General features: G+C 42.9%; 1 protein-coding gene across 1 annotated transcript in view; it reads right to left on the bottom strand.

Moving 5' to 3' along the window:
* LOC130045483 (uncharacterized) overlaps nucleotides 1-6,659 on the bottom strand; it is a 214,889-nt gene extending 208,230 nt beyond the window's left edge. The window contains exon 1 of the mRNA XM_056138419.1: nucleotides 6,570-6,659. The gene's annotated coding sequence lies outside the window, so the exon portion shown is untranslated. The remainder of the gene's footprint in view (nucleotides 1-6,569) is intronic.
* Between the last annotated feature and the right edge of the window lie 19,114 nt (nucleotides 6,660-25,773).

Below are 25,773 nucleotides of genomic sequence, written 5' to 3'. Positions count from 1 at the left end.
GTTTTGGTTTTCTCCATCCTTAGAAGCAAAGTGGTAGATTCTGCTCTTGCAATCTAAGCCAAGTCTCCTTTGCTCAGGGTTACCGCTTTCCTGTACACAGGGGAAAGAAACATATCCTAAGACCATTTTCCAAATATCATGCCCACAGAAAACTACTAAGGGTTAATTAAAACTAATGTGCCCTACTATAAAAGCTCTGTCTCTGAAAAATCACTGCACCGGAAGCAAAAGTATGTGGTCTCACCGATGTCCCTAAAATAACTGAATTCTTGGAGAAGACGGGGGAGTCAGCATGTAAACACGGGTGACTTATCCATTTTGGTTCACAAAGAAGAATTCCAGTGAATCTGAAACGTTCGTTCAAAATTCATCCAATGTTGGGTTGGAGTGATAGTACGGCATGGTAGGGCATTTGCCTTGCACATGGCTGACCCGGGTTTGATTACTGGCATCCCATATGGTTCCTCAAGCACTGCCAAGAGTAATTCCTGAGTGCAAAAGCCAGAAGTAACCCCTGTGCAAAAGCAAAAAAAAAAAAAAAATCATACAATGTTAATTGTGGCATAACAAGGACGCCAGATTCTGACATTGTTGCCTTGCTACCCAGGCTCAGGCACCACCCCCCTCCCCGGCCCTCCTTTTCCTGCAGCTTCTCTCCAGAGCATCAAGCTCTTCAGCCTGGATTTCTGCAGTAGCTCCTGACTGGCCCCTCCAATCCCAGCCTCTCTTCAACACTGCCAGAAAGTTTTAGTCTCCCAAATGTCCGCCACTGACTGCGTTAGTCCTCGGACCAAAGAACTTGAATGCCTGGCTCCAAATGCCTGATAAGGTCTCAGTCCTCACTATGGCATTCAAGGCCCTTGCTTCATTCTAATGTTTCTTTCCAGCTGATTCCAAGCCCTCTTCAAGACCCACTCCTCCATGGAAGCCTCTATATCTTTGTCCTACTTGTTCTATGTCATTCCAGCTCATTCTATCACCTCTCTAAATCAAAATCCATGTTTGCCCAAATGAGAGAAATTTTATCTTTTCTAGGGGAAAACAGTGCAAAAAGCAGAGCCAGGTTTATAGGCACACAGTGGTGTCAACACTGGGCTAGGCAGAGGTTAATTGGAATAATTCCTCTTTACTGACCTGTATTGTGATTTAATTATACACTTAATCTTCTGGTTTTGGGCCACACCCAGCAGTGCTTGTAATTTACTTTTAGCTCTGTCCTTAAGGGTCACTTCTGGCAGGTTTTGAGGACCATACTGGACACTATGAATAGAACTCAAGTGGGCTGCATACAAGACAAGTACCCTATCCACTGTGCTATCGCTCCAGCCTCCTACAGATTTTTAACTCTGAAAAACCATCTTATTCCATTGACCTTTGTGCTCTCCAAATCAGAAATCAAAGCCGGTTGAAGAAAAATGTTAGATATTGCATTATGCCACAAGGGGGCACCATTGAGCTACGCTTATCGTGGACTCCTACAGTTAATAGGAAAGTTTTAGAATTGAGAAACTGGTCAAAGTACTGTGAATCTGTTTAAAATAAGTACGTATGATTAAAATATACTCCCATGTAGATGGCATGGCAGATGTAAGTGGCATTTAATCCAAAAACACAATAGAATTTACATGATCCCATTTTTCTAAGAGATCATTTATACGATTCCTTTTTTTTTCCTTAAATAAATGTTATTCCAGAAAAAGATCTGCGATTTGCATAAAATCCACAAATCATTATCAGCTGTTATTTCTGATGGGTGACGAAAATATGGAGACTTTATTTTGCGGTTGACTAGGGTTCGATTCCTCCATCCCTCTCGGAAAGCCCAGCAATCTACAGAAAGTATCCCGCCTGCAGGCAGAGCCTGGCAAGCTCCCGGGGCTTATTCAATATGCCAAAAACAGTAACAAGTTTCATAATGGAGACGTTTCACAATGGAGATGTTACTCCTGCCCACTGGAGCAAATCGATGAACAACAACAGGAAGGCAGTGCTACAGTGCTACAGAGTACATGCTCATTTTATAAGCAGAAAAATAAAGTTGTTTACGTTAGAAAACACCAAAGCAAAACATGCTATCTTCTCATCTTCCCCCCAATTTCGTGTCTGGTGTATTTAAAGTTATTGAAAATGTATGGAAATTTTCTACTAGATTAAAGACAAGATTCCCAAACTCTTTGGGTATATGACTTTACCCTGGTGTCTTCATAACAGCGCTCTGTGAATAAAAGGCTATGTCACCGTGTTATTGGTTAAGTGATGAGATTCAAACTACATAATGCTAATGTCCTAATAAGGTAGCATATTTTATGGTCCTACATTGCAAAAATAATACATGATATATTAATGTATTTCATCCTTAAAAATACCCAATTTCGGGGCTGGAGCGATAGCACAGCGGGTAGGGAGTTTGCCTTGTACACACGCGACCCGGGTTCGATTCCCAGCATCCCATATGGTCCCCTGAGCACCGCCAGGGGTGACTCCTGAATGCAGAGCCAGGAGTAACCCCTGTGCGTCGCTGGGTGTGACCCAAAAAGCAATATATATATGCAATTTCTTGTTTATAGGACATACGTGAAATCTGTTCAGCTTCTTAAACTCTGGGAGCAGATCAGACACTGCTTCCCTCAGCTCTTCCTCTAGACTAATTTTCAACCAGAAACTCAACTTTTATCACAGCAACTACCCCACGCGCAGCTTCCCACAGGAGGATGCAAGTGTTTGAGGCACTGTCTATTGTGAAAACTATGAACATCTCAAACCAGCAGTTCTGGGGCACCCACAGCTGTCAAGCACAGTTGTTTTCCTTTAACAATTGAAAAAAAAATATGGGGTCAGGGGACTGGCTCAAAGGGCTGCAGCATGCTTTGCATGCGAGTGCCCAAGTTCAATCCCGGGACCAAAATCCCCTGGGCATAGCCCCTAAAGTAACGTCCTGAGCACAGCCAGTCCCAAAAACACGATAAAATACAAACTTTAAAAAACAAAAATCCAGATAAACTGTAGCAACTATTTTCCATTCCTCCCAAAGGCCTCAAAAGCTTTCTACGCCACCTTTATCTGCTTAAATTCACTCAGGGTTGAGTCCCACATACTTCTTTTCCCATCTTAATGCCCCCCACTCCTGGGGAAGAGGGGGTGGGGGGGGTGAGCTATACCCAAAGGTGCTCAGGGGATCCTGTGTGTGATGCTAGGATGGAACTCGGCCTCAACAGGCAAAGCTTGAACCAGCCCTGGAGTTCTCTCTCCAGCTTTCCCCTGTCTTTATTCAAATTTGAAGCCCAGTTCAAATTCTGAGTGTTTATGAAATCATCATTTATCTTGTCTTTGAATTTCCCCCAAACACTTCCATTGCTGCACTCAAGAATTCTTACTAATGGGGCACAGCGGGTAGGGCGTTTGCCTTGCACGCGGCTGACCCAGGTGCGATTCCCAGCATCCCCTATGGTCCCCTGAGCACCGCCAGGAGTAATTCCTGAGTGCAGAACCAGGAGTAACCCCTGTGCATCGCCAGGTGTGACCCAAAAAAGCAAAAAAAAAAAAAAAAAAGAAAAAGAGAAAAAAGAATTCTTAGCACAGCGGTAGGGCATTTGCCTTGCACGCAGCCAACATGGCCGACCCGAGTTCGATTCCTCCGCCCCTCTCGGAGAGCCCAGCAAGCTGCCGAGAGTATCTCACCCGCACGGCAGAGCCTGGCAAGCTCCCCGTGATGTATTCGATATGCCAAACACAGTAACAACAAAGTCTCCAATGGAGACATTACTGGGCCCGCTCGAGCAAATCGAGGAACAACGGGAGGGCCTTTACCTTTACCTTTACTAAGATAATTAATGCCAGAGGTTTCAGAGCAATCAGTAGAACATTAATATCTGGAACCAACCAAGTTGGCCAAACAAGGAAAGCATCTTACCTCCATGCAATTTCTCAGTCCCACTGAACATTTATTCAACACCCCATTGTACCCACCATGTGGAACTTAAAGGAAAACTTCCTTCTAGCAACTGGTAGTTCCCAGAACATAGGTTTCCTCCCCAGCTGCCCTTTCCAAGTCCTCCTACTCCATAGGGAGTCTGTAAGCCGAGGAGATCTGTGTGGCCTTGAAGAGAGAAGCAAGCTGGCCCTAGGACACTCTACCTTGGTACTGCCCTGCGGGGGTAGAAGTGGGGTGGGTCCCTTAACAACAATCAATCCCCAGCTAACCCCCGGAAATTCCAAGCCTCTCTGCTCCCACTCCCTGCCTCTGCCTCTTCCTCATCAAAGCCTTCTCTGAGAAGTGAACCACATAGAATCAACAGGAATCCGTGGCCTCTGCCAGCAAGCCCGCCAATCCCAGCTCCATGGCCCGCCAGGCTCACAAGGGAAGGCCTGGGATGTTAGCAGCATGTCACTCCCCTAATTATTCCCCGAGCCTGGAGTCCAACAATAACAGAGCATCCTTCACCAGCAGCTCCCAGCGGGAACTTTGGGACCTTGTGCACGCAGCCAAGCACTGGGAAGTGCTAAAGGGTCGGTAAGGGCTCTTGGGCCAGCAGGCCCCAGGCCCCAGGCCCCAGGGGGAGAATCCCAGTTGTCCTGAGCTAGTCCAAATTCTGGATAAGGCTCCATCTCGCTCCCTGCCCCCAAGGAAAAAGAGAACTGCCTAAGGGCCCAGATGCTTTGAGCTCTAGAGATCTTAGTTTCTAATGCCCTAAAGCCGGGACACAGTGGGCCAGGCCTCATCCCAGGAAACGCCAGTAGAACCAGCAATAGTTGCCAGGGATGTTGAGCAGGGAGCCCAAGATGTTTCCCTGAGGGTCACAGTCACTGAGCAAGTGGTCCCAAAGCCACTGTTAACTGTGACTTTTTTTTTTTTCATCATCATCGTCGATTGCCTCAAGCAGGCCCCAGTAACGTCTCTTTCATCCTAGCCCTGAGATTATATTCACGGCTCTTTAGGAGAATGAGACCCATCATTGTTACTGGTATTTGGCATATTTGGTAGGCCACGGGGAGTTTGCCAGACTCTGCCCTGTGGGCAGGCTACATTCGGATAGCCTGCAAGTTTGTCCAAAGTAGGAATGAGGTAATAAGATGTCGCGCTTTTTTTTTTTTTAGTGTTTACTAAACCCCTGGTTCTAGCCAGTGGGTGATTCTAGAACACAACAGTAAGAAGTCTTACATGACTGACTGGGCAGCAAGCGCTAAGGAAATGAAGAATTTAGTACTTTGAAGAAAACAAAATTGTTAGTACTTTGCAGTGGCAGGAGGGCAGACAGGAAATGGGTATTTGAACAGAGACCTTAATAAGGAATTAGCAAAGGCAAGGGGGAAAGCACTGTGGGCAGAGACCTGACGCCTCTGATTAAATGCAGATTAGGGGGTAAGAAATACTTGATGAAATATTAGATCTCAAACTACTAGTACGGGGTCGACTCAGGGTTATTTTCTTGAGAGCAGAAAGATCAAAGTGACTCTGTAAAGAAATTTGCCCTTGGTTTTCCAGGAAGATGCCAAAACAACAAAAAGTGAATGAATATATATTCCATGTCTCGTGAGGGTTCTTCTTAAGCCTTTCATCTCCTTTATCCTTTTAAACTTTTACAATATAGGTTGAAAGCATGATACAATCTTGTAACTCCCAGTGCATGTATTGTGAAGGGTTCCCCCCCCTCAGAACTAATGAAGACTTCCGTTCTGTAGGGATATCATTTACCGACCTTGTTCCAAATTTGAAATCAGAATGGCAAGTACCGCTAATTGCAACTATGTAAACCTATGTGCTCCCGGATGAAGACAGTGGGACTGGAGGAAGAGGCCTCGGGATGTTTTTCAGTTTGCTTTTATTTTTCTCTTAGTATTAAATCCCCCCTCCCCCCCAAAGGAAAGAAATACACTGTGCACGACTGTGCTATCTCCGTGTCCTCCATGTTAATAAATGTGTCCTTAACTGCTGTTTATATCGCATTTCTAACACCACCACCACCTACATCCTCTCCAGGCTACAGTTAAAAGTTGAAAAGTGCAGGAGGTCTTGACAAACCCGGGTGCAGGGATGCCGCTGCGCACGTACCGTCCACGTGCACCCTAGTTTTCAGAGGAAGGGAATTTGTCCGGGCCGTCGTCCCTGTCCCCACCCCCACCCCAGACTCTGGGGATCCAAAGTCCTCCCGGGCCCCAAAGCTCCCCACTCGCGGTGGTTTCTTTCTTTCTTTTTTTTTTTTTTAATCTAGAGCGGGTTCGGGAGCTGCAAACACAAAGCAGGGAGCCGGGCTTGGCCGCCCCACATGGCGCGCTTGCCAAGAACCGCCGCGCGGCCTGGCTGAGCCCCGGCAACGTGTCCAAGGGCACCAGGAGGCTAGGGACAGGGGCCAGCTGGGGGCCCGGGTCTAGTCCGGCCGCGCTGCAGCCCTGTACGCCCCCCGCAGACAGCCCTGTCCCGGTGGGATGCAGAGGGGGACACGCACTGGGCCGTGGGTCTGGGCCCTCTGCGCTCCCGGAGAGGAGAGGGCGCCCTACCCGATCCCCTCCCTCCCTCCCCAGCCCCCTCCCCTGCCCTGCACCAGCAGATCCGGATTTGGCCAGGCGCTTACCCAGAGCAGCCGGGGTCACTCGTGCCTGGGGAGCCCGGGCTGTGCGGTCAAGGGAGCAGAGCAGAGTCACGTGCACCCCAAGCAGCTGAGCCTCCCGGACCCTGGGCACCGCCGCCTTTGGCCTTTGACCAGAGAGGCGGGCACCCTGGCTGGGGTCCCGGGTGGGGATGGGGTTGGAGGAATCCGCTGGAAGCAGCAAAGAGGACAACCCCCACTTTAAAACCCTCAACCCTTAGAGAGGACAGCTTCACCACACAGGATTCCCCTGGGCAATCTTGTTTGGCTAAGAGTTGAGGATTTGCTTATCTGATTTGCTGGGGTTCCTTCACATTCTGGGAGGGAGGGTGGCCTCAGAAGAAAGAGGGGCACTGGTAGGTTACGAAAAAGTCAAAACACAGCGATGAACCAGGATCTACCTGCCCCCACCTCTCTGCCCCCGCAAAAAAGGTCGGGGGCTGTGTTTTTCAACAGCCTTTTTTATTTTCTCACCTTTCTTATTACTGTTTGTAAAAGTCCATAGCTAGGTTTGAGGAAGGGAGCGTGTGAATGTGGATCACCCCAGGAGACAACAACCCAGACAAGGCTAGGGCTTAACATCGTCTGCAACGCTTGCCTGAGCTGCTAGACTCCTTAAGAAACGCTCCAAAGTGAGTCCTACACACACATTCCACCCCATCCTCATATCGTTGGGATTGGTGTCCACTATTTGGTGGCAAATAGTTTTCTCGATCTTAATCCCAAATTCCTGTGGCAGGTAATAAGAGAATTCCAGAGAACTTTTCAGATTCAAGCAATATCTGGAACTTGTAGGAAAACACTAAGCCAGTTTCTCTAATTGTGGTTCACAGACATCCAATCTCCAGGCTATCTCTTTTTCAGGTTTAGGATATAAGGCCTACAATATAGTTTAAGTTTAAACTAGATTAAGAGGAATTAAATCCAAAAAATCTGCATTAAAAAAAAAAGTTACTGGAGTTTTAGTTAACACAATTACAGTTTCACAGTTACAGTAACACATAATTTTGATGTACAACCTTGTTTTACCTAACACGATTTTGATAGACAAATTTACTTCACCTTTACCAGCACCAAATAAACTCCCCCAAGCCCTTCCACCACAGTTTTGGGCCACTTCTACTCAGCCCATTCTTTATCCTCTACTTTCTCCCCCAGCTGCTTGGTAATCTCAGTTTTGTAATCCAAGGCCAAGAGTTTATCAGTGTTCGATACAGTCTATTCCCTTGTTGTGTGTTTCTCTGTATCTCACAGATGAATGAAGTTATCAGGTAAATGACCTTCTCCCTCTGCTGTTTCGCTTAACCAGATACACTCCAGTCCCATCCAAGTTGCAGTGAACTGCAAGATTTCCTGTTTTCTTACAAGTGCGTAGTATTCTATTGTGAATATATAACACAATGTCTTTATACATTCATCTATCATTGGACATGCATGTTGTTTGCACATTCTGGTTATTATACTTAGCACTGCAATGATCCTAGTTGTGCAGATATCCTTTTGGAATTGTGGGGTTTTTTTTATTTGTGGGGTAGTTGCCAAGAAGCGGAATCTCTAGATCATATGGCAGTTTGTTGCTTTTTGAAAAATGTCCATACTGTTTTCCTTAGAGATTGAACCAGGTAAAATTCACAGCAATGAAAAAAGATTCCTTTTATTCACTGGTTGTTTCCATTCTTTTTGACATATGCCATTCTCAAAGGTGTAAGATAATATCTCAGTATCATTTTTATATGCAAGAAAACTGCTTTGTAACAAGCTTGCCTCATGAGATTTCTGCTCACTGTAATTTAAGAATTACTAGTCTTCGTCCTTTACTTGGACCTTCGCTGAAATGGTACTTATTTTCCATCTGGAATCCTTCAGAATCTCAACAATATTCAATGTGTTTTGTTGTTTTGTTTAGTAAGCCCTATATTTGGCTTCCAAAAAAATTACCCAATTTCAAAGAGTAAAGAAGTTCTTAAAAGAAAACATACCAAAAGCATTATTTGCCACTGTATAGAATAAACATTGATGATAAGAGGGTGGTTTATCCCTAAAACCTCTACCAAGAAACTCCTAGAAACAATAGGCTTGTATAGTAAAGTGGCAGGCTATAAAATCAATACCCAAAAATCCATGGCTTTCCTATACGCAAATAGTGAAAGAGAAGAAACTGACATGAAGAAAACAATCCCATTTACAATTGTGCCCCAGAAAATCAAGTACCTAGGAATCAGCTTAACTAAGGAAGTAAAGGACCTGTACAAAGAAAACTACAAAACGCTACTTCAGGAAATAAAAGAGGACACGAGGAAATGGAAAAATATCCCCTGTTCATGGATGGGGAGAATCAACATTGTCAAAATGGCAATACTTCCCAAAGCACTGTACAAATTCAATGCAATCCCTATAAGGATACCCATGACATTCTTCAAAAAAATGGAGCAAACACTCCTGAAATCTATATGGAACAATAAGCCCCCACGAATAGCTAAAGCAATTCTTGGGAAAAAGAAAATGGGAGGAATCGACCTCCCTAACTTCAAACTCTACTACAAGGCAGTAATAATTAAAACAGCATGGTACTGGAACAAAGGCAGAGCTGCAGACCAATGGAACAGAGTTGAATATACTGACATTTCCTCCCAAACATATAATCATCTAATCTTTGATAAGGGGGCAAGAAAAGTGAAATGGAGCAGGGAAAGCCTCTTTAATAAACTGTGCTGGCAAAACTGGACAGCTACATGCAAAAAAGTGGGCTCAGATCTCTGCCTAACGCCATGCACAAAAGTAAGATCGAAATGGATTTATGACCTCAACATCAGACCTGAATCCATAATGTTTATTGAAGACAAAGTTGGCAAAACTCTCCATGATATTGAAGCTAATGGTATCTTCAAAGATGTCACACCACTGGCCGAGCAAGTGAAAACAGAGATAGACAAATGGGACTATCTTAAACTAAGAAGCTTCTGCACCTCAAAAGAAACAGTGACCAAAATACAAAGACAGCCTACAGAATGGGAAAGGATATTCACCAAATACACATCCGACAAGGGGTTGATATCAAGGATATACAAGGTACTGGTTGAACTCCACAAGAAGAAATCACCCAACCTCATCAAAAAATGGGGCGAGGAAATGAACAGAAACTTTCGCAAAGAAGAAATCCAAATGGCAAAAAGGCACATGAGAAAATGCTCTACATCACTAATCATCAGAGAGATGCAGATCAAAACAACAATGAGATATCATTTCACACCACAGAGACTGGCCCACATCCATAAGAACAAAAGCAACCGGTGCTGGCATGGATGTGGTGAGAAAGGGACCCTCCTTCACTACTGGTGGGAATGCCGGCTGGTCCAACCCTTTTGGAAAACAGTATAGACGATTCTCAAAAAATTAGAATTTGATCTGCCATTTGACCCAGCTATAGCACTCCTGGGAATATATCCCAGAGAGGCAAAAAGGTATAGTCGAAGTGACATCTGCAATTGTTTGTTCATTGCAGCACTCTTTACAATAGCCAGAATCTGGAAAAAACCTGAGTGCCCGAGAACAGATGACTGGTTAAAGAAACTTTGGTACATCTACACAATGGAGTACTATGTAGCTGTTAGAAAAGATGAAGTTATGAAATTTACATACAAGTGGTACTACATGGAAAGTATCATGTTAAGCGAAATGAGTCAGAAAGAGCGGGATAGACATAGAAAGATTGTATTCATCTGGGGAACATAAAGCAACAAAATGGGAAACTAACACCCAGGAATGGCTGAGATTAGTACCAGGAATTTTGCTCCATTACTTGAAGGCCAGCCACACCTGCTAGGTGAAAAGGAAGCTCAGATAGAGAAGAGAGCACCAAATAAAGGGTGTTGTGAGGACTCTCCCAGGGTGGGAGAAGCATGCTAAAAGTAGTCTATAGACCAAACATGATTGCCACTCAATGCCTCTCTTGCAAAACACAGTACCCAAAAGAAGAGAGAGAGAACAAGGGGAAATGCCCTGCCACAGAGGCAGGGTGGGACGGGGGGGGGGGAATGCTGGGACCCATGGTGGTGGAGGATGGGCACTGGTGGAGGGATGGGTACTTGATCATTGTATAACTGAAACCCAAGCACAAAAATTTATAAGCCTATAACTGTACCTCATGGTGTTTCACTAATTAAAAAAATAATAATAATTAACAAAAAAAGAGGGTGGTTTATGTTCTGTGCCTTATGCTGAAGGTGGGGTGCTTGCATTCTGAGCTTCACACCCTCTGCCCTGCTGTTCCAGCCTGAAAGTTCATATCCTTCAGGATTCTTATGTTGAAACCTAATCCTCAAGGTGATGGTATTTGGACATAAGTCTTGGGGAGATGGTTAGGTCATGGGGAAGGAACCCAATGGACTTAGTGCCTTTATTACATAGATATCAGAAGACATGCTTTCATGCACTCGCCAGGTGAGGCCATAGCAAATAGTTGACTCTATGAACGGAATCTGCTGGAGCCTCTGTCTTGGGCTTCCCCACCTCTAGAAAAAAATGACAAAATTTCTGTTGCATATATATATATATATATATATCAGTTTATGGTGCCATTATTAAAGTTTAAATAAACTAAGACTTCTCATTTTAGTATTTTTTTTACTTTGTGGGTCACACCTGGTAATGCTCAGGGGCAACTCCTGGTTCTGCACTTAGGAACTAACTCCTGGCAATGCTCAGAGAACCACATGGGATGCCAGGGATCAAACCCAGGTCTGCCGCATGCAAGGCAAGTGCCCTATCCACTATATCACCCACTCCAGCCTCCTCTAATTTTAATTTTGCTTTGTTTGGATCTCAATTGGCACAACTTTCCTTGGGTAAAATGGAAGTTGAGTCAGTGATTATGGTGGTTTCCAAACTGACCTACTTAAAAGAAGTATCTCTGGAGATTTTTTAGCTAGCTACTAACTAGACTCAAGATCTTAGCATTCCCCACCCCACATGCAGCTAGTGGGCAGAACTTTTGTTTCACAAAACATGCCATGAGATTACTGTGTTCAAAAGTGAATGATCAGAAGCCGCATTCAGTAGTAGCACCAAGATGAATTTGGAGAACTAATTAAGAGCATAAAAAGAACTTTAGAAACAACAACAGTAAAAATGTTCAACACATCGTTGCTTAAGATAAATAACATAATCTACATTTTAACAGCAGTTGAAAGTTGATTAAATTCTGGGACATTCATATGAAGAAATACAAGTTAACTATCAACAGTTATATTTTAGAGAACATTTGTTGACCTGGAAAGATTTTTCTTTTTTGGCTGAGTAAAATGTGCAACATGAACAACTGCCTTCTTCTTGTTAAAGATAAAAGGTCTAGAGAGAACTTAGAGACGACTCAAGAGAGCAGCCTCCTAAACTGGTGTTTGGAACCCTGAAAGAATCTTCATTCATACCACAGAACTGGCAAACAGAACAGAAAACAGAGTTTTAGTTGGAAGTCTATTGAAGAAGCTGTTAGATATCCTCTCCAAGTCATTCCAGCTGGGTCACTATCCCCCAACCCTGCGAAAACACTTCTGATTTATTCTCTGGAGGTTAAGTGTGTGAAAAACAAGAGGATTAAATGAGACTTTAAATACTGCCCAATCTCTTTCTGAAAGGCAGGAAGCCTAACATGCATCCTCCAGAGAGAAGATGGCAAGAGTCTTCAACTGGTGAACCTGGTGAACCCACAAGAAAAGATACTGACTTCAGGGACTACCTGACTCAGGCCCAGTAAGATTGTGTTGTGGTGAACTACAATGATAAATTTCATCCACATGCAGAACTTGCAGTCATCCTATTTTCTGCTCCTCTTGGCAGATAGAAAGAATCCCCAGATGTTAGAAAAAAGATTCTAATATTAAAAGTTGTGGTAGGAACAAACAAGAAAAATCCAAGGCTATAAAAGGATAACAGAAAAACCCCCATGGGATTGTTATTTTCTTTTTTCATTAAAATTCTCAGAGATTTTTTTAAAAGAAAATTTAAAAAAACTACATATGAAACAATAATAGATTGTTTAGGGAAGAAGAAGAAGAAGAAGAAGAAGAAGAAGAAGAAGAAGAAGAAGAAGAAGAAGAAGAAGAAGAAGAAGAAGAAGAAGAAGAAGAGAAATGACTATAAGGCCTAGATTTTGGTCTTCAAATATAAGGGGAGAAATGAATACAGGTATAAAATATGGGTAAAAATATGTGAAAAAAAAGACCGTCCAAATCAACTCACTAATAAAAGTTCCAGAAGGAGAAGGGGAGGCTATGATGAAATAAATAAATCTATTAATTAATTAGTCACTCAATAGGATTTCCCCAAATTGGAAAACATAAGTTTCCTAATTAAAAGGATATATTGAGTTTCCAAAATAATGGCTGAAGATAAACCTACACTGAATGGTAGAGGATGAAAACATGGCTTTCAGTGGTGACCATAATATTAATATATATAGATGTCTAATTATCATGCTTAATATAACTCAAACTTATATTAAGTTAATGATATAAATCAGGGCTGGAGCGATCGCACAGCGGTAGGGTGTTTGCCTTGCACGCAGCCAGCCTGGCCGAGCCAGGTTCGATTCCTCCGCCCCTCTCAGAGAGTCCAGCAAGCTACCGAGAGTATCTTGCCCCCACAGCGAAGTCTGGAGAGCTCCCCGTGACGTATTCAATATGCCAAACACAGTAACAACAAGTCTCAAAAAATGGAAACGTTACTGGGCCCGCTCAAGTAAATCGATGAACAACGGAAGGACAGTGTTTGACAGTGTTTGATATAAATCAATGATATAAACCAATGTTGCCTCATGAAAATGTAAACATATATTTTTGTATTTGTAGATAATCCTTCTGAAAAAAGTACATCCAACCCAGAATTATATAACCAGCTTAAATTATATCAGTAGTGGGAAACAAAGACATTTTTTATTAGCATGTTCTAAATATATATGTGTGTGTGTATATATATATGTATATATATATACACCTCATACTTTCTTTCTTAAAATGCTATTGGATAGAGGGTGTGTAGATTATCTTGCACAAGGCTGATCAAGTTCGATCCCCAGCACCCCATACGGTCCCCTGATTCAAACAGGAATGATCCATGAGCACAGAACCAGGAGTAAAACCTGAGCACCGCTGGGTATGCCCCCCCAAAAAAGCAAAAAAAAAAACCCTATTTAATAAATGATAAATAGTAGGATTGCCAGTTATGTGCGGTACTTAGGTAACCAAATACATAGAAGCAGAAAACAGAACAGTGATTTCCAGGAGCTGTTGGGTAGGAACAAAAAGAAAGTTATTGTTGACAGGATACAGAATTTCAGCTGGAAATGTGACAAAAGTTCTTGCATGGGTGTGGTAAGGTGCCTAAAATAGCATATTTTGTTACTTTACCAAAGGGGGGAAAGATGCTAGACAAGAAACTCCATTAAAATACGGGAGTGAGAGAAGACAAAGGAAATTTGGGATTCAGGAAGCAAGAATTCTAACTTCAAGAGTAAGGCAGAAGGAGGAAAGAGGGAAGGAGATCACAGCTGTTCAGAGCCTCTGAGAACAGCCACGCCAGATTGGAGCAGGTCAGCCTTTCCCCGAGTCTCAAAAATAGATGGAATTGACAGCACACATAATTTTTTTTTTAACTTTTGGAAAACACATGAAGCCAACTGAGAGAATTTGAGGCTAAATTATTACATAAAATCTCAGCAAACAAACAAGTATCATAATTATTTTTCCTGGGGAAACTTAAGTTGTGAAAGAGAGAAAAATTCATCTTGGTACTCTTTTACACTGTTGATCCCAGTAGTCATTTGAATGTATCTAGTCAAAATAATGTGAGCACTAAATAGCAATCCAACCAAAATTATGATAAAACTGTATCGAGATGGTGGGGTGAAATGTGTGACTTCCAGGAGAGGCCAGCAAGGACAAAAGCTACATTCTTCCATGCCTTAATAGAAACCAATAGATACCTAAACAAGAATAGTAAACTATGGCTTAAACAGAAGTGTTCACTACTAAAATAAAACAACTAAAAGACTGAGAAGTCATTTTTCTCTAAGAGGTGTATAATTAAGGAGGCTGAGTGGTTTGTAAGTTGCTTTTTATTTATTTTTTTTAAACTATTAAAAAATGGAGACGTTACTGGGCCTGCTCGAGCAAATCAATGAACAATGGGAGGACAGTAACAGTGACAGTGCTGTTAAAAAGAAGGGGAAATGGAGAGAGTTGTCAGGAAAGACTTCAAGATGAAATTCAAACTGAACCTGCAAAGGTGGATTGCAGGGTATGAAGAGAATACTATCCATCGGGACTCTTTATGCAAGTAACACAAAGATGCAGGACCTGTAATATCTGTTAATTAAACCACAATCAAGTGTGAACCAACAGTGGTATGTTGCCAGCGTCAGCATATTCAGCCGTGGCAGCGTGTATGTTTGGTCAAAATCAAAACTAATTTTTTTCCTGGTTTTGGGGCTCTCGTGTTGCTCAGGGGTACCTGGTAGTGCTCAGGGGAGGGCATATAGGATGCCGGGATCAAACTTGGTCTGGCTACATGCAAGGCAAGCACCCTATTTGCTGTACTATCACTCCAGCCCCCAAGACTGTTTTTTAAAAAAGAAATTTTATTCTCCAAAAGCTCCTCCAGATAGTTTAAAATAATCTGCATCTACTCGCCCAAACCCCGCTCCCATTTCTTAAACGTCCTCAGTTCCAGAGAGTAGCGTTGTCATCCCTCCATTTTTCTCTGTTACTGTTCCGTAAAAACCGGCTTCTGGAGTGTGGTCAGGAAACTAAACCATTACATTCATTACTTCTCCAGAGATTTGAACTTCAAGTTCTAACCAAGCAGCTTCCCCACAAAAAGTTCCCAACTTCTATTTATTCATCTGGGACTGCATTATTCATTCCCACAGATATTATCATGCAACTGAAAAGACATTTAAAGAATCAGATACTGTTTTGATTGTACTTAATATTGTGCCAGTCATTTGGTACAGTCAAGGAATGATGTGGCTACTGGATAAAAAGAAGAGGCAATGGAGAGAGTTGTTAGGAAATTCAAACTGAACATGCAAAGATGGGTTTCAGGGTATGAAGAAAATACTATCCATTGGGACTCTTTATGCAAGTGACAGATACTCAAGTCAAGCTAACAATATATTGGCTAACTAACTAGAACATCTCAGGGGTTTCAGCTTTAGGCCACAGGTTGATGCTAGGTTAAAAGAGAACTTGATTGGTCCTCCCTGAGTTCAGGTGAATAGTATATTTTTAGTCAGGTCTAAGCTGACTGCCAGAAAAGGGAAGATGGGAAATAAGCTATTAGATTGCCAAAAATAATACCTATTACATCCCAGGATAATTGTACATACCAAATATGCTGCAAAGGAGATTTTTTCGTGCTTGGGCCAATTGGCAGTATGAGTAAAAATGCCTCATAAAATGCTAAAGCACCATGAAATGTTGATTGTGAGTCAGTACTAAATGTAAGTCTATATTGGCCCTGCTTGGTGAAACTGCAATTACTCCTGAATCTTAACTCTCTGAATGTTTTAAGTTTTTCTTTCTTCCTAGCAGATTCATTTGTCACAGTTTCCCGGGTACTGGCCTCTTCTTCTCAAAGAGTCTGCTTCCAACTGCTGTGAAAAATTTGCTCATGTCATTTTTCACAGGAACTCAGGAGGAGGGGAAAAAGTTTAAAGTTGGAATGGTTTGAAACTGAAGACATAATGGATAGATGTGTGTGTAATCAGATTGTTCTCAGGATCCTTCACTCTACCGTTTCTCTAATCTATTAAGTCACTTTCTTGGCCTTGTTGAGACAGTCCTCAAATAAGCCAAAAATGTTTTTTTGCTGATACTAGCTGCAATTTATTGAGTGATAGGATATTCGTAATGTACTTTGAGACTGAACTTATAGCCCCGAAAATTCAGCAATTAGTTAATAGGGAAATATTTTTGCCATCTAGAAAAAAAATTAAGATTAATTGGCAGTCTGTATTGCAATGTTCAGCTTTTATAAGCTTCTTTAAGACATCTGATTTTTTTTCTAAGTGTGAGTTATTTTCATTTGACTATCAACAATGTGAAGTTGGCTCATGCCTAAATTTACTTTCAATAAACCTCTCTCATTGATGTCAACACTAGAATACCTAATGTTGCATTAAACACTTATTATTTGATAATAGTATGGATGAAAGACAATTACCCTATGAGTCTCAATTTTGCTCAAAAGATCTTAAAGAAAATCTCAGGAACTTTCTCTGTAGTTGACACTAGCAAAATCACAGGACGTGGCCTCCCATTAATTAGCACAAAATTATTAACAAATATCGTTGTACGACTATCCAAGGACATTCTCAAACTTCATCTTTGCTTTCCAGCTTCCTACTTCAGAGACTGAAAATCTCAGGCATTTACTTTTCAAAATACCTATGGCCATAGGATCCAGTTCAGGCCAATTTTATGGATGAAATAGAAGACTAGAGACTTGTGGGAACTTCTCTACGTCAGTAAAAATGAGGTGTCTGAGAAGTGAGTCTTGTTTGCTTTCTTCCTGATTGGGTCAGATCTGAGAATGGAACACCTGGGGCTTGTGCCCATGGCCAAAATAATGAATATAACAAACAAAAAAAAAAACCCATCTATATCAGCAGGGTCAATGCTGAGTCACTGTACCAATTGTACACATTCCTATGAAATGAAATCAATAAGCATCTGTCACTTTCAACTAAAGACATGCTTAGTCTTTAAATAATTCCAAGATATAGATTATTTAACTGGTAGCAATTCTATGTTTATCCCTTACTTGAAAATGCCCAGATTTTCATATGAAAATCAAGTCTCCTTATGAATTTTGTGTAGCCACAGAAGCAAACTTGGCCTCCCATTGCCAGAAGTCATCACCAGTTAGTTTATATTCGTCAATAAAACCTGTTCACCAGGCTTAGTACAGTGTGTGTGTGTGTGTGTGTGTGTGTGTGTGTGTGTGTGTGTGTGGTGAGAGTTAATTCTAGAGTTGGCAAGTTAAGTTGTCTAAGCATGATCAATCTTTAGATTTTTGTTGTTGTTGGATTGCTGGGAAAGAACGCACTCTTACCTTTTTTGACTATTCACATACAAAGTCTAGAATCCTACAGCCATTTTTGCCACCATAACTAAGTCATTCTTTAGATGAAACAGATGTTACAAAAGGCAGACCAGAAAGACAGAAATTAAGTTCATGAGGTCAGAGAGATAGTGTGAAGAAAATGTGCTTACCTTGAATGTGGTAAACCCCAGTTAGATCCTCAGTACCTAACCCCCTGCATTGGAAGCCCCAGAGTAAAAAGAAGGAAGAAAATAATTTAAGTCCACAATGAAAATATCAAAGTGTTATATTGCTCTAGTTTTAAACTTGTCTTTATATAAGCTTGTTAATATTTTTTACTAAAGTTAATGAAGATCAAAATTTCTACTCTCTGCAAATATACAGCATTCTGATTTGATATATTCCTTATCTGGACTGTTAGAAAACAAGAAAAGAGGAAAACCAAACAGAACTCTTTTCAGAAGCCAGAATAAAAAATAACCCTCCCATTTCAACCATGTCAAGTAGGTCTGTGATCACACATCATTTTTTGTTCATCAAAGAAAAAAATGACACATCCAGCTGTCATTGCAATGTTCAGCTTTTATAAGCTTCTTTAAGACATCTGATTTTTTCCTAAGTGTGAGTTATTTTCTGTATGTAGTGTGTCCTGCCTCTTATTCTGTTCATCTCTGGATTAATTACATGATCTGCTCGTGCCTTTATCTCTATTTAAGTTGAGTTGAGAGATACTAGTATCTTTGTTGTAGGGAGGCTTAGAGATGAAATGAGGTAATACATGCACCAGTGATTCTGATAGGTCCTGTTTCCTGTTTATAGAAACACTAAAAAGATACAGATTATTATGATGGCTAAGAATCCCCAGTCAAGTAGGTATTGTGCTGGAGAGAACGAATGTCTTCTTCCAAGTCTTCCAAATGAACTCTGTACAAATATTATCTTGCAAAAGAGTTCCCCCGTCTTTCTATAAAAAGAGAATAGAATGGAGGTAAGGAGATAGCTCAAAAGGATTAAGTTCATGCCTTTTATTCATAAGACCCTGGGTCATTCCCCACTTCATGGGCCCCTGACAATTACCAGGTGTAGCTTTGGTGATTGCTAAGTACCACTGGGGTGGCCCTAGTGCCTCACCTTCCAGTACCATTGGATTGAGCAACATCACAGCACCAGGTCTGAGTTCAGAAGCAACAAGCCCACACATCCAAATCGAGTATCACCAGGAGTTATCCCAGGTCCTCTTGAGTGTTTTTGGGGAGCCCATAGCCCCCCTTACCCCCAACACAACAGATCCTCCAGATTTTTGTGAAATAAAAATTTCATGACTTTTTAACTCACAGAGAGATCTCTTAGCAACTTAATCTTAATAAGGTCAGAGTACTTAGCAATGCTACTGGTTCTCACCGTCCAGGTACCTGGGGACGAAGTCAACCCAGGGATCCAGACACTAGGTTTGTCAGCAAACCTACACCAGAGCATGGCATGATGGCAAGGGAGAAGGAGAAGCCTGCCCAGGTTGGGAGTGGGTGTCCTGGCTAGTTCCTTTTCCCTGAGTCCCCTTGGAAAGACAAGAGTGGGGGTGCATTTGTAAATCCAGAAGAAAAGGGAGAAACCCAAAGACTGAGAAACAGCCTCTGTAAACAGGGTTCAGGGAACGGCTGCTTGGGTGATTTCATTCCTGGTCAAGGATGCCATAAAAAAGAGAATTATTCAGTGACAACCATTTTACGTCTCTGAAAAACTTAAGACTTGGGGCCCAGAAAGTTTGGGTTCCAGCAACATTCTGCTCTGACAGGACCTTAAAATGCTTTCTGGAGTAAAGTCAGGGAGAAAAATTCTTAAGGTAACTGAGTGCAACAAATAACTAAGTATGAAGAATTTCCTCTAATTGCCAAGAAGGAATATGGCCAAGACGGCTAAGGAAAGGAGGGGGGAGAGCGAAAAAAGAAAGCAGAAACATTATGATAAGAAGAGAAGGGATGTTCATTTTCAAGCAGGAGATAAGATATGGATTAAAGTTCATCCTCAGAATAGTGTAGCAAGAAACTTTATAGCCAAACTGACTCCCAACCGGAAAGGCCCCTGTTTCTCGGATCTCTTTGAATTATAGGGAAAGCTAATTGGATCTTCATGTTTACTATGGAGGAAACCAAGTGTTACTCGGGATGTAAATCCTGGAGGTACTTTAAAAGGACAACGCTGACCTTTACAAGCTTCTAAACTTATAGATCTGTAAGGAGAAAAAAAATTGATTTCCTGACCTTTGACTGGTTCCTCGTCATTTTTCCCCCTCCCAGGGGACCCCCAACCCCATCCCATCACTCTCTTCCTGGTGTTATTTTTTCTGACCATGCCCTCTCTCTCTGGACAGGCCCAGGGGACAGGAATAGGCCGATTCTTCAGGCCGACCCTGGGACAGACGAGGGGCACTGAGAGATGACTTCCCTCAAACCCTGGTGGGAAGCCCATGGCCCATCAAGGAATAAATACCGTCTCTAGGAACAGATCATGTGTCTTGTAACAATAAAACTAGCAGCTACCTGTGGGTCCCTAGTCTGAGTGTGTCAAATATTGGGGTGAGACTTCTCTGGCCTTACTGGATTCAATTCACCGTCTAGAGGACCCAGGAGACTGCACATACTCTCGGATAGGTCTCTCTCTCCTCCATCACACCCCAGGAAACTGTTTCCTCACTCTTCCTTATTTCCCACTTCCTGTTCTTCTCAACCCCCCTCCCTCTGAGCAGTGAGTTACACAGAAGACAGAACCATTGAACAGAGATCTCAGCGACAGTGGGACAGGCACTGTGAAGATGAGAAAACAGAGACCCACAGTGGGGAGTGGGGAGTGGGGGTTGGGGTGACAGCTCAAAGCAGGTGGACTGCCTGCTTTGTATGCTCCCCTGGCACTGGGTGACCCCCAAATATCACCAGATAAGAGCCTGGTGGCCCTGAGCACTACCAGGATGGTCCTGGTGATCCCCAAGTACTATAGGGTCTGAGTATTATGTCATCGCTGGAATCCGGACACTGAGCCTCCAGGTCCAGACTGTCAAGAATATCATACGGATACAAAGTGGCCTCTGGCCCTCTGAGCCCTCCAAATAAAAACATATGGAGGTTCCAACAGATAGTACAGTGTCTAGGGTGCTAGCCTTGCATGATGCAATCCTGGCTTCACTCTCCAGAACCTTATATGATGTCCTGAGTACTGCCAAGAGTGTTCCCTGAGCACAGCACCTGAATTATGTCCTGAGCACCACTGAGTGTGTCCCAGCACCCACCTCCCATTTTTCCTACTCATCTCCCCTCAAAATAAAATAGATTGAGAGAGGCTTAGGGCACGAGGTTCCAGAATGTCATGGTCAGGGACCCCCACACCAGTGCTCTTCCACAGTTGTAGACAGAGCTTCTCTTCTGTTGAAAGTCCGCCCCGGGTGGCCCTGGGACTTGTCAGTCTGTGCAGCTAGCTTCCTGGCATCTTCAAAGCCAGAGTCCATATGGCGGCAGTTGTGAAGGGCAAGGCCGACCCTGAACAACTCAGCAGTGTGACTCTATCCCGAATCTTAGTCAGAGATGGGCTTTCTCAAAGCAGGCAAGGAACGAGCTGAGTGGGTGGCATCCATCCACTTTGGGGATCTGTGGGTGACCCCCAGTAATTACTCTTTGTCTCTTTACCCATGTCTGTTAGTTTGGAATCATAATAAAGATTTTTTCCCATATCTATGAAACTTCTGCTCTCTGGTGGTTTAAACCCCATTTTTAAAACCCTAAGGAGAGTTATTTTAGAGAAAATAAAAAGGATATTTTAGAACATCTGTACTGTAAAGTGAAAGTCAGTATCATTGACCATAAAGAAAGGCCAAACCTTGACCCAGAGACTCACAAATGAATCTGGGACCCGAGCAGCTCACTGCAGAGATGCCTCTGGGCCTTTCCCAGGCCAATTTAACCAGGGAGCCTTAGGCAGGAGCAGGCATCATCCTTCCACCTGCCCTCTAGGAATCCCAGTGGCTGCAAACTTCCAGAACCCAATGAAAAACCCAGGTACTCAGGGGACCAGTGACAGCAAACTCCAGGCTTCAAGGGCTGGAGGATGGGTTGCTCCTTCCCACCTCCCATCCCTTTGGGGTCCTGGCTGTCACGCCCTCAAACTGCCTCTGAGTGCCATTTAAGCGCGTTAATGTCCATGATCCAGACACTCAAAAATGAGTCTCGGAACTGAGCAGCTCACTGCAGTGATGCCTCCGGACCCTAATTATTTAAAATTTTCCAATTCCAGGAGCACGAAGCCACTTGCGCAGCCTCTCATGCTACTCATAACAAACAATACAAAATAAATTATCTAGCATTTGCCTATTGGGCAGGCTTAAGTGGTGGTGTGAAAATTCGAAGTAATGTTGGTGGGAAAGTTTAATGGTGGTGCAGTTGGTGTTAAAATATTAAATATAATCCATATTGTGAACAACTTTATGAAAATAAAATAATGATAATTTTTTAAAAAAGAGGGGCCGAATAAGCAACAATGAAAGCAAGACAGTAGAGGGAGACTCTGGCTTGCTGCTGTCCAAGGCCCAGAACTGTGCTCTCGCTTTGCAAAAGAAGAAAGAATAGCTGGGCCCAGAAGGAAGTATAAGAGTGAGGCCCCCATTTTGATCCTGGCACCACAGAGCCTTCTGAACACCACTGGGCACATACCTGGAGCACCAACAGGTGAGGCCCTGATGGTCCCCAGCATCGCAGGGTCCAAGCAGCACCACATCTGCCCACTGGACCCCTGACCACGTAGGCCAAGAATCACTGAGAATTGTCCCTAGGCCCCCTGAACACTACTTGGGAGCATGCCCTACCCAAAAAGAGAGTGGTAAGTGCTAAAATGGGACCAAATGGTGATTAGCTCCTTGACCTAATCCAGAAAGATTTATAGAGAAGCTAAACACTGTTAAACAACACCCAGGTCATCAAAAAGCTAATTTTCTTTTTCCCAAACATTGGGAAATTCTGAAGACCCCTTTCATGTTTCCTCAAATGCCACTTGTTGCATGCAAGAAGGAGCAATTCATCAGAAACCTAGGATCCAGTTCTGTGAGCTGAGGCTGTTTACTTCTCCGGGCCTCACTTTTCCTCATCTGCACGATGGGAATGTTGGAAAAGTTACCGTCTGGTAGGGCCTTCCAGGGCTAAAGTCCACTTCCTCTCTCACTTAAGGAAACAAATAACAGATGTGGTAATAGGACAGTTTAAATGAAACAAGGTGTGGCAACTTAAATGATGATAGAAAATGCCCAAGGAGATGGTTCAAGCGGAAGGGCCCCTACCTTACATGAAGCCCTGGGTTTGATCCCTAGGCACCCAGTATATGGTCCCCTGAATGTCACTAATATGGCCCTAGTGGCCCCTGAGCAACACTGAGTGTTTCTCCTATTTTAAAAAAATATGGTGATAAAGCAGGTAGCACCCTAAAAACTGGGAAAAGTGTGGGGTGCGAAAATATCTCAGCCTCACCTAGACTGAAATAATATTTCAACCCAGGGATGTTTAAACAGTGATAATGTTAAGCTCAGATTTTTTCATGTCTAACAATAAGATTTTAGCACAGAGTGATCAAATTTACAGTGAAAAAATTATACCTCGGTTATCTAAGAGGAGGAAAGAAAGAAAAGAACTCTTGTCTACTTTCAAATTTGGAACATCCTGGGCAGACTAGTTTTGGTTTGAGAGGTGACTTAGGGCACTGGTTGGGAAATGGGCCTGAATCCCATTACATACCTTAGGTATACCTTCAGATAGGACTTAGGTCTTCCTGTAAGACCTACTTTTAGTACTGTTCTTTTAATTTAATCCAATTTCATTAATTAAATTATGGCGACTAAGAAAGGAAAATACATGTAAAGTATATGTATGAAAATATGTGTATCAAAGTGTCTAACAAATGGTTATATACACATCAGAACATTTATTCAATGCTAAGATTTCCTGCAGAGGGGCTGGAGCGATAGCACAGCAGGTAGGGCGTTTGCCTTGCACGCAGCCAACATGGCCGACCCAGGTTCGATTCCCAGCATCCCATATGGTCCCCCGAGCACCGCCAGGAGTAATTCCTGAGTGCATGAGCCAGGAGTAACCCCTGAGCATCGCAAAAAAAAAAAAAAAAAAAGATTTCCTACAGAGCATGGCAAGCTCCCCGTGACGTATTCGATATGCCAAACACAGTAACAACAAAGTCTCCAATGGAGAGTTACTGGGCCCGCTCGAACAAATTGAAGATCAACTGGAGGGCCTTTACTTTTTTACTTTAAGATTTCCTGCATACAAGTAAGCATTTCTACTCGTTTCAAAGCAGCCTCACCCTCCTTTTTCTTTCCTCTCCCTCATTTTTTCCTTCCTTCCTTCTTCCCCCTCCTTCGTCTCTCCCCTATTTCCCCCTTCCTTCTCCCTGAGCCCTTCTTTTCCTCCTTTGATCCCTCCTTCCCATCCCCTCCTCCTCTCCATTTCCCTCTCTCTCACTCTCCATCCTTCTCCCTCTCTCCCTACTCCTTCCTCTCTCTGGTTCCCTGAACTCTTCCTTTCTCTGTTGTCACAAGCACTTCTCTCATGCTCCCACCGGTACCTGTCTATGCCTGTCTCTACATCCTTAACCAGACATAGTCATCTGCAATGTATCTGTTCTTTTGGGTGTCTCCCTTTGAAAATAGTGAAACTGTCTTTAGCTGAAATGGAAGATTTTACTGGGATAGATTTACATACTTTCAGGCTGACTTTTGAAAAACCGAACACTGAAGTGTGTGATATGCAAGGGGTGTTTGTACAGCACTTGCAAACTGTAGACCTTAGCTGAAACAATTCCTAGTTCGCTAATTTAAGATGGGGAGAACATAATCTCCTACTTCTGTTTCATTTCACCCCAGGATAAGAAAGAAAAGGGGATGAAGAGTCTCCTAAATGTCCTGGTTTTCTTCTTGGAATCGTCTTAAGTGTGTTTACAAAATACACACAGTGGACTCCTTAGTAACACACACATGATTAGCCCCTCCTGATATCTGAAAGATATATGAATTGCTGAACTGCTGATGAGAAAGATCCATGAAGAGGTTTTTAATTGGTTTAGTAAGATTATTTCCAGTCAACAATTCCCCGGTTTAATGGCAGAAGATAGATCTGTTTTCCATAAAAGTTAGATGCCAGACTTTTGAATCATTCTGAATAAAAACCATTCCCTTAAAGAGCCACTTGCTATCATTTGTTTTATGGCAAAAAACAAGAGTCAAGATAGAAACTATTATCACAGAACGGCATGCTGAAGAGGCACTAGCCGTGATAAGAACACAAACAGCTCTCTTTCCAGTACTAAATTTCCAACTACTGCTGCAGAATACTCTGTGCTTCGTTGGAAACAAATAAACAAACATAAGCCTGCTTGCCCTCATTTGTTTCTATCTGCTGGATAAAAAATGACTTGCACAGTGCTTTAGACGGTGAAAGTGCTTTCTTGTCTAGTTTTCATTTGATGTCCAGAACATCCCAGGGAGACAAATAGGGTGGCAAATAGAGGCAACATCAGAAACAACCCAGAGCCTGGGGCGATAGTACTGGAGTTAATCTATGGCACTGCACAATCCTGCAAGTAAGAGGATGGAGACTCCTGAGCCCCAATGGGTATGACCCTGGTGATCATCAGCACAGCAGGATTGGGACAGAATTGTGTCCTGTGTTCCTTGCATTGAAACACCAGCTCAGTTGGCTTCAAACTACCAGTTGCCCCTCGGCCCTCTGACCTATGCTTGGAAGTCCCCACCCCACCCCCAAAATAAGCTCATCGAGTGATGGATAGACAAATAGAATGTGGTATGTTTTGGGCTGGAGCAATAGTACAGCGGTTAGGGTTTTTGCCTTGCAGTGGCTGACCCGGGTTTGATTCCCAGCATCCCATATGGTCCCCTGAGCACCACCAGGATTATTTCCTGAATGCAAAGCCAGGAATAACCCTTGTGCATTACCGGGTGTGACCCAAAAAGAATAAAAAAGAATAGCACAGCGGTAGGGCGTTTGCCTTGCACGCAGCCAACAAGGCTGACCCGAGTTCGATTCCTCCG

The sequence above is a fragment of the Sorex fumeus genome, unplaced genomic scaffold (genome assembly GCF_029834395.1).
Source record: "Sorex fumeus unplaced genomic scaffold, SorFum_2.1 ptg000007l, whole genome shotgun sequence".
Classification (NCBI taxonomy): Eukaryota; Metazoa; Chordata; class Mammalia; order Eulipotyphla; family Soricidae; genus Sorex; species Sorex fumeus.
This window is presented reverse-complemented; position numbering and strand designations above follow the sequence as displayed.